We start from the raw sequence: 13574 nt of genomic DNA, 5'->3' as shown, positions 1-13574 counted from the left end.
GCTGAAGCCCGCTGTCGGCTGATGTCACAGAGCTGGTCCAGGCTTAGGCAAGATTGTGAAAATGAAGTCGGGATCTGCCCACATGCCTGGACCGGCACCTGGCTCAGCCTCTCAGCAAGCCGGTGAGAGCCTGACCTGGCCGATCCCATCCCCCTCCACAGCCCAGCGCTCCAGTGAGCTGGGGAGGGGCAGACAGAGATGACTGACAGTCACCAACATTCTGTTCAGCAGTATTTGATCAATTAGTTCCCAGCCTTAGAGCGGGTGGGGAACAGATGCAACCTCAGAGCGATGCTGCATCCACCTAGGTAAGTATGATTCTGCAAAAAAACAAAAAAAAAACATACTTTTCTTTTCATTTAACTTTCATAAGTCAATTTCAATATATTTAAGCCTGTGCTTTCAGAAAAATAAATTCTATCAATCTTGCCATGAAGGTGTTGTTGGGATGTTCTGTCTCTGTTTCTCAATTGTACACCAGTGTTGTCACATTCTTTCCTAATGAAGACTACAAGAGTCCATGCCAATGCACAATCCACAAATGCCCCTCATATGGGTGGAATGTCCCTCTTTTGGAACCAAATCCCCCTGTCCCTTCTGATAGACATCCCTGTTTCCTAGTTGTACACCAGCGGTATCACATTCTCTGCTAATGATGACTACAAGGGTCCATGCTGGTGCACAATTGTTCCTTATTTGGATGGAACATTCCTATATTGGAATCAAATCCCTCTGTCATTCTGAAGGAGTTTCTTCTTAATTCATGTGGTGTCTATGGGGCAGGAAGTGAAGGGAAATCTCCCTAATGGGAAAAAACAAACGGTGGGGGAAATTTGTAAACTTTCCTTACTCCATCCAACGCCACTTATTTTGCCTTTAGATATACAACACTTCAATAAAAACGGACAATGAGGTGCACATTTTGGAGAGAGAGAGAGATATAATAACAAATTTGCAAGAGTAGTGAAAAGCCATCTATGTCAAATTGAAACAACCATTCCAAAATCAGAAGTCAGGGCCTTCAACTTCATCTGTCTTTCAATTATAATGGCATTTTAACATCTTCAAAACTTAAAAATTAACACCTGTCTCATATTTTATGACATTGTGGTGGCTGGATCAAAGTGGTTCTAAAGGCAGAATGTTTTTGTATCTTCATGCATTCTATGTATGTTGGTAAAAAAAACTTCTGCATGCAGCTTCCAACTAAATACTTACCCGAGTTGATCGTGATCCAGCGATGTGCACAAGATCCACTGCTCTCCCAGGTCTCTACCTCCTCATTGACATAGTAGTGAGGGCTATAGATACACAGAGGCAGCTTAGGAGTGAGCACACTCTCATGTGCCTCCAGAGCAAGTGGCTTGCTATGGGGGCTGCCCCTGGGCAGGGGGGAGGAGCTCAGAGCACCGAAAGGGGACCCAAGAAGAGGAGAATCAGGGCAGCTCTGTGCAAAGCAGGTAAGTATAACATGTTTCTTATTGAAAATAAAATAAAAATTGTAGGTTTAATATCACTTTAAATAATGAGAACATTTTCACAAATATTTACAACCTCCCTCATGTTCTTGGACAATCAACATTTGCATTACATTTAATGGTGGTACCAGTGTCATCATGCGATGGTGGTATCAGTGTCATCATGCGATGGTGGTATCAGTGTCATCATGCGATGGTGGTATCAGTGTCATCATGCGATGGTGGTATCAGTGTCATCATGCGATGATGGTACCAGTGTCATCATGCAATGGTGGTATCAGTGTCATCATGCTGGTATGGATATAAATGCTGAAGTATTTTCTAGATCAGTGATGACGAACCGTGGCACTCCAGATGTTTTGGAACTACATTTCCCATGATGCTCAACTACACTGCAGAGTGCATGAGTATCATGGGAAATGTAGCTTCAAAACATCTGGGGTGCAAAGGTTCGCCATGACTGTTTTAGACACTCATTGAAACTGCAGAAACCACTTGGATGGGTACTGGAACATCCTCAACATTTGTGAACATGTTCAGCAGAATGTGGCTAACTATACTAGCTTTGAAAATGTCCTTTTAGAACCAACGTATTTCATTTTTTTTAATGCACACATTTAAAGATTGCAAATTAATGATAATACTTGCTTTCACATTTGTAAATGTTTTACCCCTCCACAGCATTAGTGGAAGGTGATGAAGGCAGTGCTGCCATTTGAGGGACATGATTGGCATTACAAAACTCGGTTCACATATATCCAGCCGTGGTGTCAGCGCGGTTTTTTAAAAGGAGTCTGGAGCGATGTTGCTCATCGGTTCAGGTGTAATTCAGGTGCACATTTTTACTTGAAACTGCACCTGAACCTTTTTATATATGGACCATGGCCATCCTGGACATATGTGAACTGGCTCCATTGAAAGCCGTTCGGTTTCCACCAGCTGCTGATTATTGCCTGTTGACAGTTTAAACTGTCTTGAGTCCGTATTAGCAGATATTGTATCTGTTGCACCAGTTATACGTTTGGAATAAAATCTCTTTTTGGACTCTGTCTCTAACAGCTTGGTGTGGCACTTTGATTTTCAGACTCTGTTAATGCTTCCCCAGTTCAAGGTTGTTGCCTTATAGTCATTTGGTACACTTAGCCCACTTATTACCTAGATGCCTCATTTGGACACCGCTAGAACATTTTTGTCATATACTGTATATCAGTAGTACTGAAGTATATCTAGCTAAGGTTCCAGTGTCAGTAATCTACCTCTTCAAGCATCCAGCCTGCGATTTGACAGTGAAAGGAGAAGCAGCAGACTGGTGAGCTCATCTCATGGTCACCCATCCCTCTCTCCATGTATCTCCCCAACACATGAGATTGCATCTCCCTGATTGGCTAGTACTACCCCTCTTTTCCCCAATCTGAGCGCTAATGTATTAGAATAAGCTAAAACAAGTTATATAAAAGCACCTACAGTTTCTGCTTTTAAAAATATGTATTTTGTGGAATGCATATCTGCCTGTATCTGCCTAGAGTTCAGTTTTATTGTTTTTCTTAGAATGTTTTAAATGTCTGTAAAGTTGCCAGTATTTAGAATTGGTAAATATAATAAGGGCGGAATTATAACTGCTGTTTCCAGGATGATGAAAGATGTCAGATGATGTAATCTTGAGATAAGACTGGGCAGAACATGCTACAAGATCATTTGTTTTATGTGGTCAGTAACTTCTATTTACATTCCTCCAAGTAGAGAAGCATTTTTTTGATATTTGGATCTGCAAATATCCTTTATGTAGTATTATGTCACCAATTTAAATATTCAATGAAATGTTGCAACTCTAAGCTAAATGTAACGCCACATTTACCATATAATGTATATCCATATTCACCATATACTGCCATAAAGAGTAGTAATATAGACTGAAAGAACATGAAGCCTATTTCATTTCAATTTGTATTCTGATCATTCATTGAGTACTATTGTGGACCATTGAAACCATTTAAGACAACTATATTGTTTTAGAATAATCATTTGTCCTAAGACAGGCCTTAAAGTGGTTGTAAAAGCAGAAGGTTTTTTTGTCTTAATGCATTCTATGCATTAAGATAAAAAGCCTTCTGTGTGTAGCTCCCCTCAGCCCTTCTAATACTTACCTGAGCCCCATCTCGATCCAGTGATACCTTCACTGTCCAGGACTCTCCCTCCTGATTGGCTGAGACACAGCAGCAGTGCCATTGGCTCCCACTGCTGTCAGTCAAAGTCAGGCCGTGGCTCTGTGTTTTAATGGATGCACGGAGCTGCGGTTCAACTTAGGTGCTCCCAAACTGCTTGCTGTGGGGGCATTAAACAGGAGGGAATGGCCAAGTGTGCTGACGATGGACCTGAGAAGAAGAGGATCTAGGCTGCTCTGTGCAAATCCACTGCACAGAGCAGGTAAGTATAACATGTTTGTTATTTTTTACATAAAAAAAATATACGACTTTACAATCACTTTAAAACAGAACTTTAACCAGTTGCCACCCGTATACCTTCAAAAAATCACAGAGGGATGGTGCGGCTCTCGTTCTGAGTGGAAGTCATGTGATGGCGCACCGGGGAGCTCGGCGATCATGGCCATGCTGTGTTGCTAAGACAGGGCACAACCCTGATTGAGGTGGTTAAGCAGATATAAAAGACAAGAAATTAATGCCGCTCTGTAATGATTGATACACTGGATATATAAAATAATCACCCTTTAACCTCCCTGGCGGTATTCCCGAGTCTGGCTCAGGGTGAAAATTCAATACCATTAGCGGTAACCCCGAGCCAGACTCGGGATCGCATCGCTGGATAGAGGATGAGTTTACTTACCTTATTCTCTGGATCCAGCAATGTCCACCCGCGGTGTGAGCGGCTCGTCCTCCGCTCGATGTATCATGGAGCCGGGCTCCGTTCCCAGCGAGTGTTGTGACGCACGGGGATGGAGAACAGCTCCAAATTCAAAAAGTAAAACACACACATTACATACAGTGTAATGTAATCTTACAGATTGCATTCCTGTATGTAATTATTACACATCCCCTTTGTCCCTAGTGGTTTCTCCAGTGTACTGCATGCAGTTTTACATTATAAAAACTTCTTTCTGCCTGGAAACTGGAGATTGTCCATAGCAACCAAAACTGTCCCTTTACATCAAAAATGGTTTTAGACCAGCTAGAAAACAGCGATAATAAATTAGAATCACTTGCAGAATTGAGCGATAATAATTTGTGGGGAGATTCGTCATCAAATATTGAAAAGTAATGACAGTGACAATTCTGTAACTGAGCAAATGTCAGTGTTTTTGATTTGATTACATTATTGAATAATTTTTAATTATTATTATATTATTATTTGGTATAATTATTTATAGTTATTTATTATATTATAATTTATGATTACATTTTTTAAACTTTATCATACCCGGGATGTCTGCTAGACTCTGGTTTGGACAGATTTAAGTGAGTTATTCCTAAGAATTACAGAACTACAATATAAAACTCCAAATTTCTATGCTAAATAATGGTAGCGCATTCAGCACCTAAAATCTGAAATAATCATACTGCCAGGGAGGTTAAAGTGATCACATTTTATTGCTTTGCAGCCTCAAAAGAAGACATACACAGTTGTTATTTTATCCAGCTGTATTTACTAGTGCAACTTATAACATCCAAGTGAAAGATATAACACCAACATATCAGAAAAAAATAAAAATAAATAAATAAAAGAATCACTGAGTTGAAAAAAAGAATCACCCCTCTTATGTCTGTATTTTGTTGGACCTTATTTTGCTTTAATTACAGCCTTTAGTCTGCTGGTATACGTCTCTACTAACTTTGAACATCTAGACTTGGCAATATTTGCCCACTCTTCTTTGCAGAACTGCTCAAGTTCAGTTAAATTTGATGGTGACCGTTTGTGGACTGCAGTCTTCAAGTCATTCCACAGATTTTCCATATCTGGGCTCTGACTAGGCCATTCACCTCCTTCAACCACTGTGTGGTCATTTTTGCTGTGTGCTTTGGGTCATTGTCATGTAGGAAGATAAACCTTCTTCCCATTGACAACTTTCTGGCAGAGGGCAGCGGATTTTTCTCAAGAATTTGATGGTATTTTGCCCCATCTATTTTTCCTTCTGTCCTGACATGTGTTCCAGTTCCTGCTGCAGAGAAACACCTCCATACCAGGATATTATCCCATCCAAGTTTTACTGTAGGGATGATGTTATTTGGATGGTGAGCTGTATTGGATTTGGCCAAATAATAAAATTTTAGTCTTATCTGACTAAAACACCTTTTTAACATGTGGCCTCAGAATCTTGAAGGTGCATTAAAGGTGGTCAAATGAGACTAAAATGTAATTGCTTGGCCTCAATAATACCAAACAATATGTCTGGCAGAAATCCAATACAGCACACCATTCAAGTAATGGGGTGGAGGAACTTGACTGGCCTGCACAGAGTCCTGATCACACCCTGATAAAACACCTTTAGGATGAATTAGAGTGGAGACTGCGAGCCAAGTGAGTCCCATAGACACACTCCTATACATTGTGGACAGCCTTCCCTAAAGAGTTGAAGCTGTTATAGCTGCAAAGAGTGGACCAACTCAATGTAGCAGATGACATTTGGGATCAAATGTCACACGCATTGTAAATTTAGTTTTTGCCTCAGGACCTTACAGTACTGATGGTTAATTGTGTAGGTAAGCCTTAACACCAGTCTGGCCAGGCCATGATTGATGTTCTGCCTGGTCATTCGGGCAGTGAGGTGCACATGACAGGTTAGAACTAGGCCTGGTTGGATGTTTGGGTATCTGCCCTCTCGGAGCCAATCAGCGGGAGTGCCGGGCTCGCTGAGGAGTCTGGGAGGGGGTACTTAAGCAGGTTTGGGTCACGTGTTCAGGGTTCCGGAGTTGTTCGAGAGACCCGTGTGGTCTGTTCTGGTTCCAGGACTGGGGTAGCTCCGTGAGGGGTCCCGGTCACTGGGTGTTTGACATCCTGCAGCATGTTCCTGTCAGTGGCCCCTGATAGATCCACCTGGTCTGGGGTAGGGATCGGAACCGGCTGGTCCAAGGCGCTGTAACTGAGGGAGGATTCAGAGTGCCCGGGTGTGCTCTCGGCTTGGAGGGACACCACAGCTCATGTAAGTGACCAGGGGAGGGCAACAAGTGGCATCCTAAGAATTGCCTGGTTACTGAGTTGGGAAGGACATTGACGAGTCCACACTTTTCCAGTACCTCAAAGGAAGCGGGAAACGTTCCAGGTACGGTTGGAAAAAGGTTCCTGTTTATCTTCAGTTGATTGTTCATGTTTTGAGTCAACGTGCTGACTGCCATGGCCTCTGGCTAGAGGTCTATTCAGCCTTGAAGTACCCAGCTGCGAGTGGCTACTCTCTGGGTGGAAGTAGAGACTTTGTTAAACCAGCAGTTTAAGGTACCTGAGTTCTTCACCCGCGCCCTCTGTTTCCAAAGAGACTGTGTTTTGTGAAAGTTCTACTGCAAAATAAAACCTTTTGAAAGGACTTTATCTGTGTCAGTCTACTAGTCGTTGGGTACCAACCCTGGAAACCCCTAGACGCAGAAGAGCAGGCCAGGAGAAGGTAACCGGTAAGCCCATTAAGTCAAGGCCGCCCTGCAACGGGTTATGGCCGCTACATCAATATTGAACCCTATGGACTAAAGTCCCATACACACTATCAGATTTTCTGCTGATTGTTGTCTTCAAATTTACCAAAACCATGTAATATAAGGTCAAACCTTAGGAGTTTCAATTTGTATGCAATCAGGCAGGCCCTTGCACTACATGAGTTTGGTAAATCTGAAGACAAAAATCATCAGAAAATCTGATAGTGTGTATGGGGTTTTAGACTAGCATGCCATTAAAGTTCATGTAAAGGCAGGTGTCTGTCACAATACCTTTCACAATATAGTGTATCTTTTAATGGGACCTTTATTTTTATCTGTTTACTTTTGGCTGAAGTTTTGCTTTGGTCAGAGGGGAATCCTTTACAGGTTAGGGAATCCATATATCATAACGTCATATATGAACGCATCTCTTTTTAGCCCTAAAAGACCTATGGACCCATTCACAGAGCTCCTCCTGGCTGCACAATATTTTATTCAGCGACATAAAAAATAAAATAAAAAACTGAACAAAGCTGCATCCAGTGTCAGAATTTCTGTGTAGTTTGCATGTGTGTACATGTAAAATATTTGTGTTAGCATTTACATATGTCCAGCTTACCTTGCCCCTATTGTCTACATTGCACCGGATATTCATTTGATATTTCCCTGTAAATTACATCTGTACTGAAAGAAATACATAGACTGGCATTGCTGACCTCCTGAAAGTTATGTAAAATGCTGCCAAGCCAAGTCAAATCCCAAAAGACGGTGTGTTCTTTCCCCGGCAACAGCTGTCATTTTAAGTCTTGTACGGTTGTGCTTCTTGTTGCACAGTTGCATCATTCATTTCCAGAGATCTGTGTATGACTAAACTACAGGATCCATCTGCCATTGCGACAGACAGACTTGTACTGATCAATTGAGTACAACTGCGGCAATTTCTGCATTCATAGTCTATTGACATGTCACATTTCCTCCAGCTCTCTCACTTCGGATGCCACATTACGATCAACCTCAGGGGCTCTGCAAGTGAACTTTGCTGCCACATTCATCTGGAGGTATCCTTATACACCAATATATATAGTATTTTATATGTGCACAATTACACCAGGACTCCTGTTGAGTTCCTTGCTGATATTACCTGTTTGTACCTTGGATGTATGTACTATCCTGAATCATGGCAAATCGCGGGACGCCCTTACGATCCCCGTCACTTCCAATGGTACCCCAATCATGGTGCGATTTTGCCACGATTGTCACCCGACGAATCACGGTAAAATCACACAAACATAATTGCGGTATGCCTGTTGCGCAAAAGACGTTTTGCAATTCTGTTTGCTTGAATTTACAGTGATTCTGGCGACAATCACTGCAAAATTGTGCCGCGATTGGGGTGCCATTGGAAGTGATGGGATTGCAAGGGTGTCCTGCGATTTTCCATGATTTGGGATCGCGGGCAGAATCAAAGTGGTTCCTCCTATGATCCAGGACGTCTAGATGTGAAAGTAGCCTAAATGTTATATGCCGGCTGTAGTCGTTCTTCAGCTCTCATTTACATTGATTAGATTACTGGTTAATTCATACCTCCCAACATTTTCAGATGAGAATGAGGGACACCTACTAACAAACGTATGTAGGCATAGGACACACCCTCTGCCACACCTTCTTCAAGGGAAATCAACCAAAAAAAATAGGTTAATTAAACCCACAAGGACTTTTTTTTACCACTACTATTCCTTTATATTGGCTCTTAAAATGTAGGGACAGAGGGACATTGCTCCAAATCAGGGACAGTCCCTCCAAATCAGGGACAAATGGGAGCTATGATTAATTGCCAAGGAAGAGAATCCCATCTGTGACAGAGTCCTGAGTTGAGGTCCTGCCAACGTTATGGGCTCAGGAGTGTTTGGATCATAATGCCAACCCACGTGAGAAATCCTGCTAGGAAGCTGTCACTGCATACCACCAATCATAGGCAGTGAGGCATTTCCCGTCCCATGGCTGCACATACTGTGCACATGCCCAGACTAGGCTGCTCACAAAAGTCCCCTATGTGATGATTTTTAGGTGCCAGGTTCTCTGTAGTGAAACAGGGTCTCCTCTGGGCTCCACTGGATGTATTGTAATGCACATCACATTGCAATACATCCCTCACCCAGCTAGCCAGGGAAAGTGACAGGGTGGCTCGGAAGTGAAGTCATACACATTGCTTTCCGGGTCACCAACAGGAAGGGGAGGAGAGCGGACGCGTGTCCGTTGTTCTCTCTCCCCTCCACCCTCTGGCACCTGCCATGTCAGTCCTGGGCCTCCAGATAGGTGATGTACGGACCTGGCAGAAAAATGGTTAAAAAAAAGGAAGAAAAAACTTATTATGATGGGCACCCCTCTCGGAAGGGCACCTGTAAGCACATGCCTACAGTGTCTAGTGGAAAATCCAGCCCTGGTCGGAGAAAATCTGCCTAGGTATGAAACCCAAAATTTGTAACAAACCTCAATAAGTCTATGGGGGAAAAATCTTCTTATACAACTTGGTTAATGTTTTGCCATTTGTGGAGCTTATAAGCAAAAGTCATGGGAAGTAGGCTTGTGCAATTCGTTTCGTAATGAATCGAAATTCGGCCGAATTTTGCATCTTTTGGACATTCGAATGCATCCGAATAAAAAAATAACGAATTACAACGAATACGAAAGAACTATAACGAATGAATTCGAATGAATTCGACATGATTCGGTAATTCTTTAAAGATCTAATGAAACAAAAGGTCAGCTCAAAGTAAATCTTATAGTCCAATCAGCTAATTCATTTTGTGCCGGAGGATGGATTACTGGCAAAGTGCATTCCTGAGAACTGAGTTAGAAGGGTGTTGTATTGTATTTGAGCCGAGGAGAAGAGACGTTGTCATTGTGTGTGTTAAAAGATTCAATAAACAAGCGACTTTCCAAACTACGAATCATTATCACGAATGTCTATACATACATAAATAGCGAATTTCAATGAATACTAACGAATGAATTCGACACTCTATGAATAATAACGAATCATCCGAAAACGTATTAACGTAACATAACGAATATAACAGAACTAAATTATGTATTTTACGAATGACAACGAACTGAAACTAAACTAAATTTTCCATTGTGCACAAGTCTAATGGGAAGCTCGGCATTGCCAAGGGGAGCATGTACTGATGCCCAAATAAAAACCTTTAAGAAATAATACAGTGTGGTTTAATATCTCCTCCTATACAGAATTGTTCTCATTCTTTAACAGCTCCAACAAACAATCACAATTTGTGAACCCAACTTTTACAGTGAGCGGGCATTTGATTATTTTCAGCTGACCAGGGCAAAGGCAATGCACTGCTTTTTGGGTTGCTCCTTATTTCTAGCAGTGAACTTGCAAATTTCTTGGCCAAAACTTTTCAATTCTCCAACTGAGTAAACCCAGGAAATCACTGCAAACATATGGTTGCATAGAATCCAAACCTATAAATCATATAAATATTTATATATGCCATACATTCACCTCTTTTTATATTGTTTATAAAGTCAACGACTCCTTGTTAGTTGTACAGTTCCGGAAATACAGCTATTTGCAAAATCTTTATATTTGCTCTAAACATATTGCAACGCATTGTTAACCTGCCTAACCCAAGTGTTTTTCTAATATTTTATAAAGCTGCTCATCACTTTTGTAGGTGATTGAACCAACAGAGGATTACCCTGATTAATGTCGTCAGTGCAGTTATTGTCATTGGAACTCTATTTAGTCCTTTTTCTGAGTGCGCACAGTGACATCTGACCAGCTACTACAATGATCTTGTTTTGCCTAGAAATAACATCTGTTTTGAAAATCATTCAGTACTTCTGAGCCAACCGAAGAGTAATTTTGGAGCACAACAAAATGGTGTGTTTTGCAGGTGCCTATATCATTGTTCCCTGGTTATGTCCGCTTCAGGACAAAACAATTATGTAATAGCACTTTTAGTACAAGGAAAACAGTAATATTTACTAATTTGGTTAATATTAGCTAAGGCAGTGGTCCCCAAACTGTGGCCCAGGGGCAGGATGCAGCCTTTCCTTGCTTTTTCTCCAGCCCTTGGAGACTATTCCTCCCACTGAAACCAACAATACGGGATACTATATATGGGATAAACCAACAATACTATTCCTCTCACTGACACCAAGTACAGGGCACTATGTCTCCAAATGGCACCAATGATAGTGCACTATTCCTTCCACTGACACCAACAATGGGGCACTGTTCCTCTCACTGACACCAACAATGAGGAACTGTTCCTTCCACTAAAACAAACACTGAGTCACTATTTCTCCAATTAACACCAACATAGGGGCACTATTCCTTCCAATAACATCAGTGATGGGGTACTTTTCCTCCTACTGACGCCAACGATGGGCACTATTCCTTTCAGTGATTCCAAAGATGGGGCACTATCCTTCCCACAAACACCAACAATGGGGCACTATTCCTGTCACTGACATCAACAATGAGGCACTATTCCATCCACTGACACCAATGATGGGGGGCTATTCCTGCCATTGACACCAATGATAGGGAACTATTCCTTCACTAATACCAAAGATGGAGTATTATTTACTCCCATTAATGCCAATGCATTTTCTACTCCCACTAGCCACATGTCGCCCCCCTAATGTCTGAAGGACAGTAACCCTGGCTGTGACAAACCCAACCAGGACAGGGGCTTTTTGAGGGACTACATGCTAGCCTCTAGCCTACTGACAATGGGCCCTGGCATTTGAGGGGGCTTTATTCTTTTGGATGTGTGTGCCTGGGGGACCTTTGGAGTGATTTTGCTTCAGATTCGGGTCCATGTCTCCCTCAAATACACATGCCTTGAAAGCTGGAGGACACAGATTGCCCTCTGTGTTTTGTTGAGGTATAGAGTCAACAGCCCAAACCAGTGTTGACTGCTTCAACCTCCTCCTAGACTCAGAGACTCAAAGCAGAAAATTATAATTGTCTCAAAACAACCTGATGCTGGGGTCTCCTGCTATTATGTATAATCTGTTTATTAAAGTGTTATGTGATTACTGTTATAATATGTACCTGTGTTTGGCCATCCTGTCTAGGTGTGGGGTATCTTTCTCCTATAGGGGAATTCCCATAGTTAATTGAGTCACCTATGGTTTCTGTCTGTCTGATAATCTTATTTCAACTTTACCTCATTACTTAGCCATTGTGGGATGTTTACCCCAATGTATAATGTTTGCTTTTATTGTTCATGTGTTCACTGCCCCTAATTTTGAAGTGTAGAAAAACTTGTATTTCTGTTCAATAAAGACATTCCTTTGTTTTTCACATTAACCTCTTGTCTGTGTTCGAAGCTTGGGGTAAAGGGCTGGTATTAGCTATCAGTCTGCTGGAAGGGTTTGGAGGACAGGAAGCACTGTTTGACAAAGGCACCCCAGGAGGGGCGCCATAAGGTCTGTCACACTGAACATGTATTTAGAAAGTTTGGATACCCCTAGACTAAGGTACAGTTTCAGGTCCATGGTGAATACAGGTGAAACAATTCAAACTCCTACTGTCTCATTCACAACAAATCAACAAACAAGGTAAGCCCTTTAATTAACAGAGTTGCTAAGGAACCATGCAATGTTCTTCAGGTGTTGCGCTTTAGGATTAAGTTAGGCTCTTAAACTCTAAATCCACTGAAGAGTTTACACCCAGGTCAGATCATGGGCAGGGAGAACAACAAGTAGTCACAATGATTATACCTAAATATTGTGAAGTATATCACATTCAATTGAAACTGGTGCTTAAAGTGGAGGGCCACCCTGAAAAAAAAAAATATTAAAAATTACAAAAAAATCTAAAAAAAATAAATAAAAAAAAATGTTTTTCTTACTTACCAGAAGTGCCTGTTGCTAGGCACATAATCCTAATCTTCCTCTTCCTCCTCCACGGAGATCTTCTGTCTTCTCTCCTCCGTGTGGCGTCTTCTGGGTAATGGGTCGCGCTGTGTTCTGGGAACTGTGTGTTCCAGAACACAGCGCGTCCCATTCACAAAGCGCTGCGTGACTCGCGCATGCGCAGTAGGAAACGGGCAGTGAAGCCGTAAGGCTCCACTGCCTGTTTCCCTTACAAGGAATGGCGACGCCGGGACCCGAGAGCCGAGGGACGGGTCGGCCTCGGGCGGCCGACATCACGGGCGCCCTGGACAGGTAAGTGGGCTGATTAAGTCAGCAGCTGCAGTGTTTGCAGCTGCTGACTTTTTTTTTTTTTTTTTTAACGGCCATCCGCTTTAAATGTGTCTGGTGAAAGTGTTTCCTCAGAGACAACCAGGGAAAGCTGTCAGGATATATGCTGTTTTAGATGACCAAAGAAGTCATTTGTTTGTCACTTCAGAGTTCTTAGATATAGTTAAAGTCCTACACCCTGCACACACATGCTGACACAATAAAAAACACAGAAGGAATT

The sequence above is a fragment of the Lithobates pipiens genome, unplaced genomic scaffold, assembly GCF_037356315.1.
Source record: "Lithobates pipiens isolate NorthernLeopardFrog02 unplaced genomic scaffold, aLitPip1_a1.2 Scaffold_3, whole genome shotgun sequence".
In the NCBI taxonomy this organism is placed as follows: domain Eukaryota; kingdom Metazoa; phylum Chordata; class Amphibia; order Anura; family Ranidae; genus Lithobates; species Lithobates pipiens.
This window is presented reverse-complemented; position numbering follows the sequence as displayed.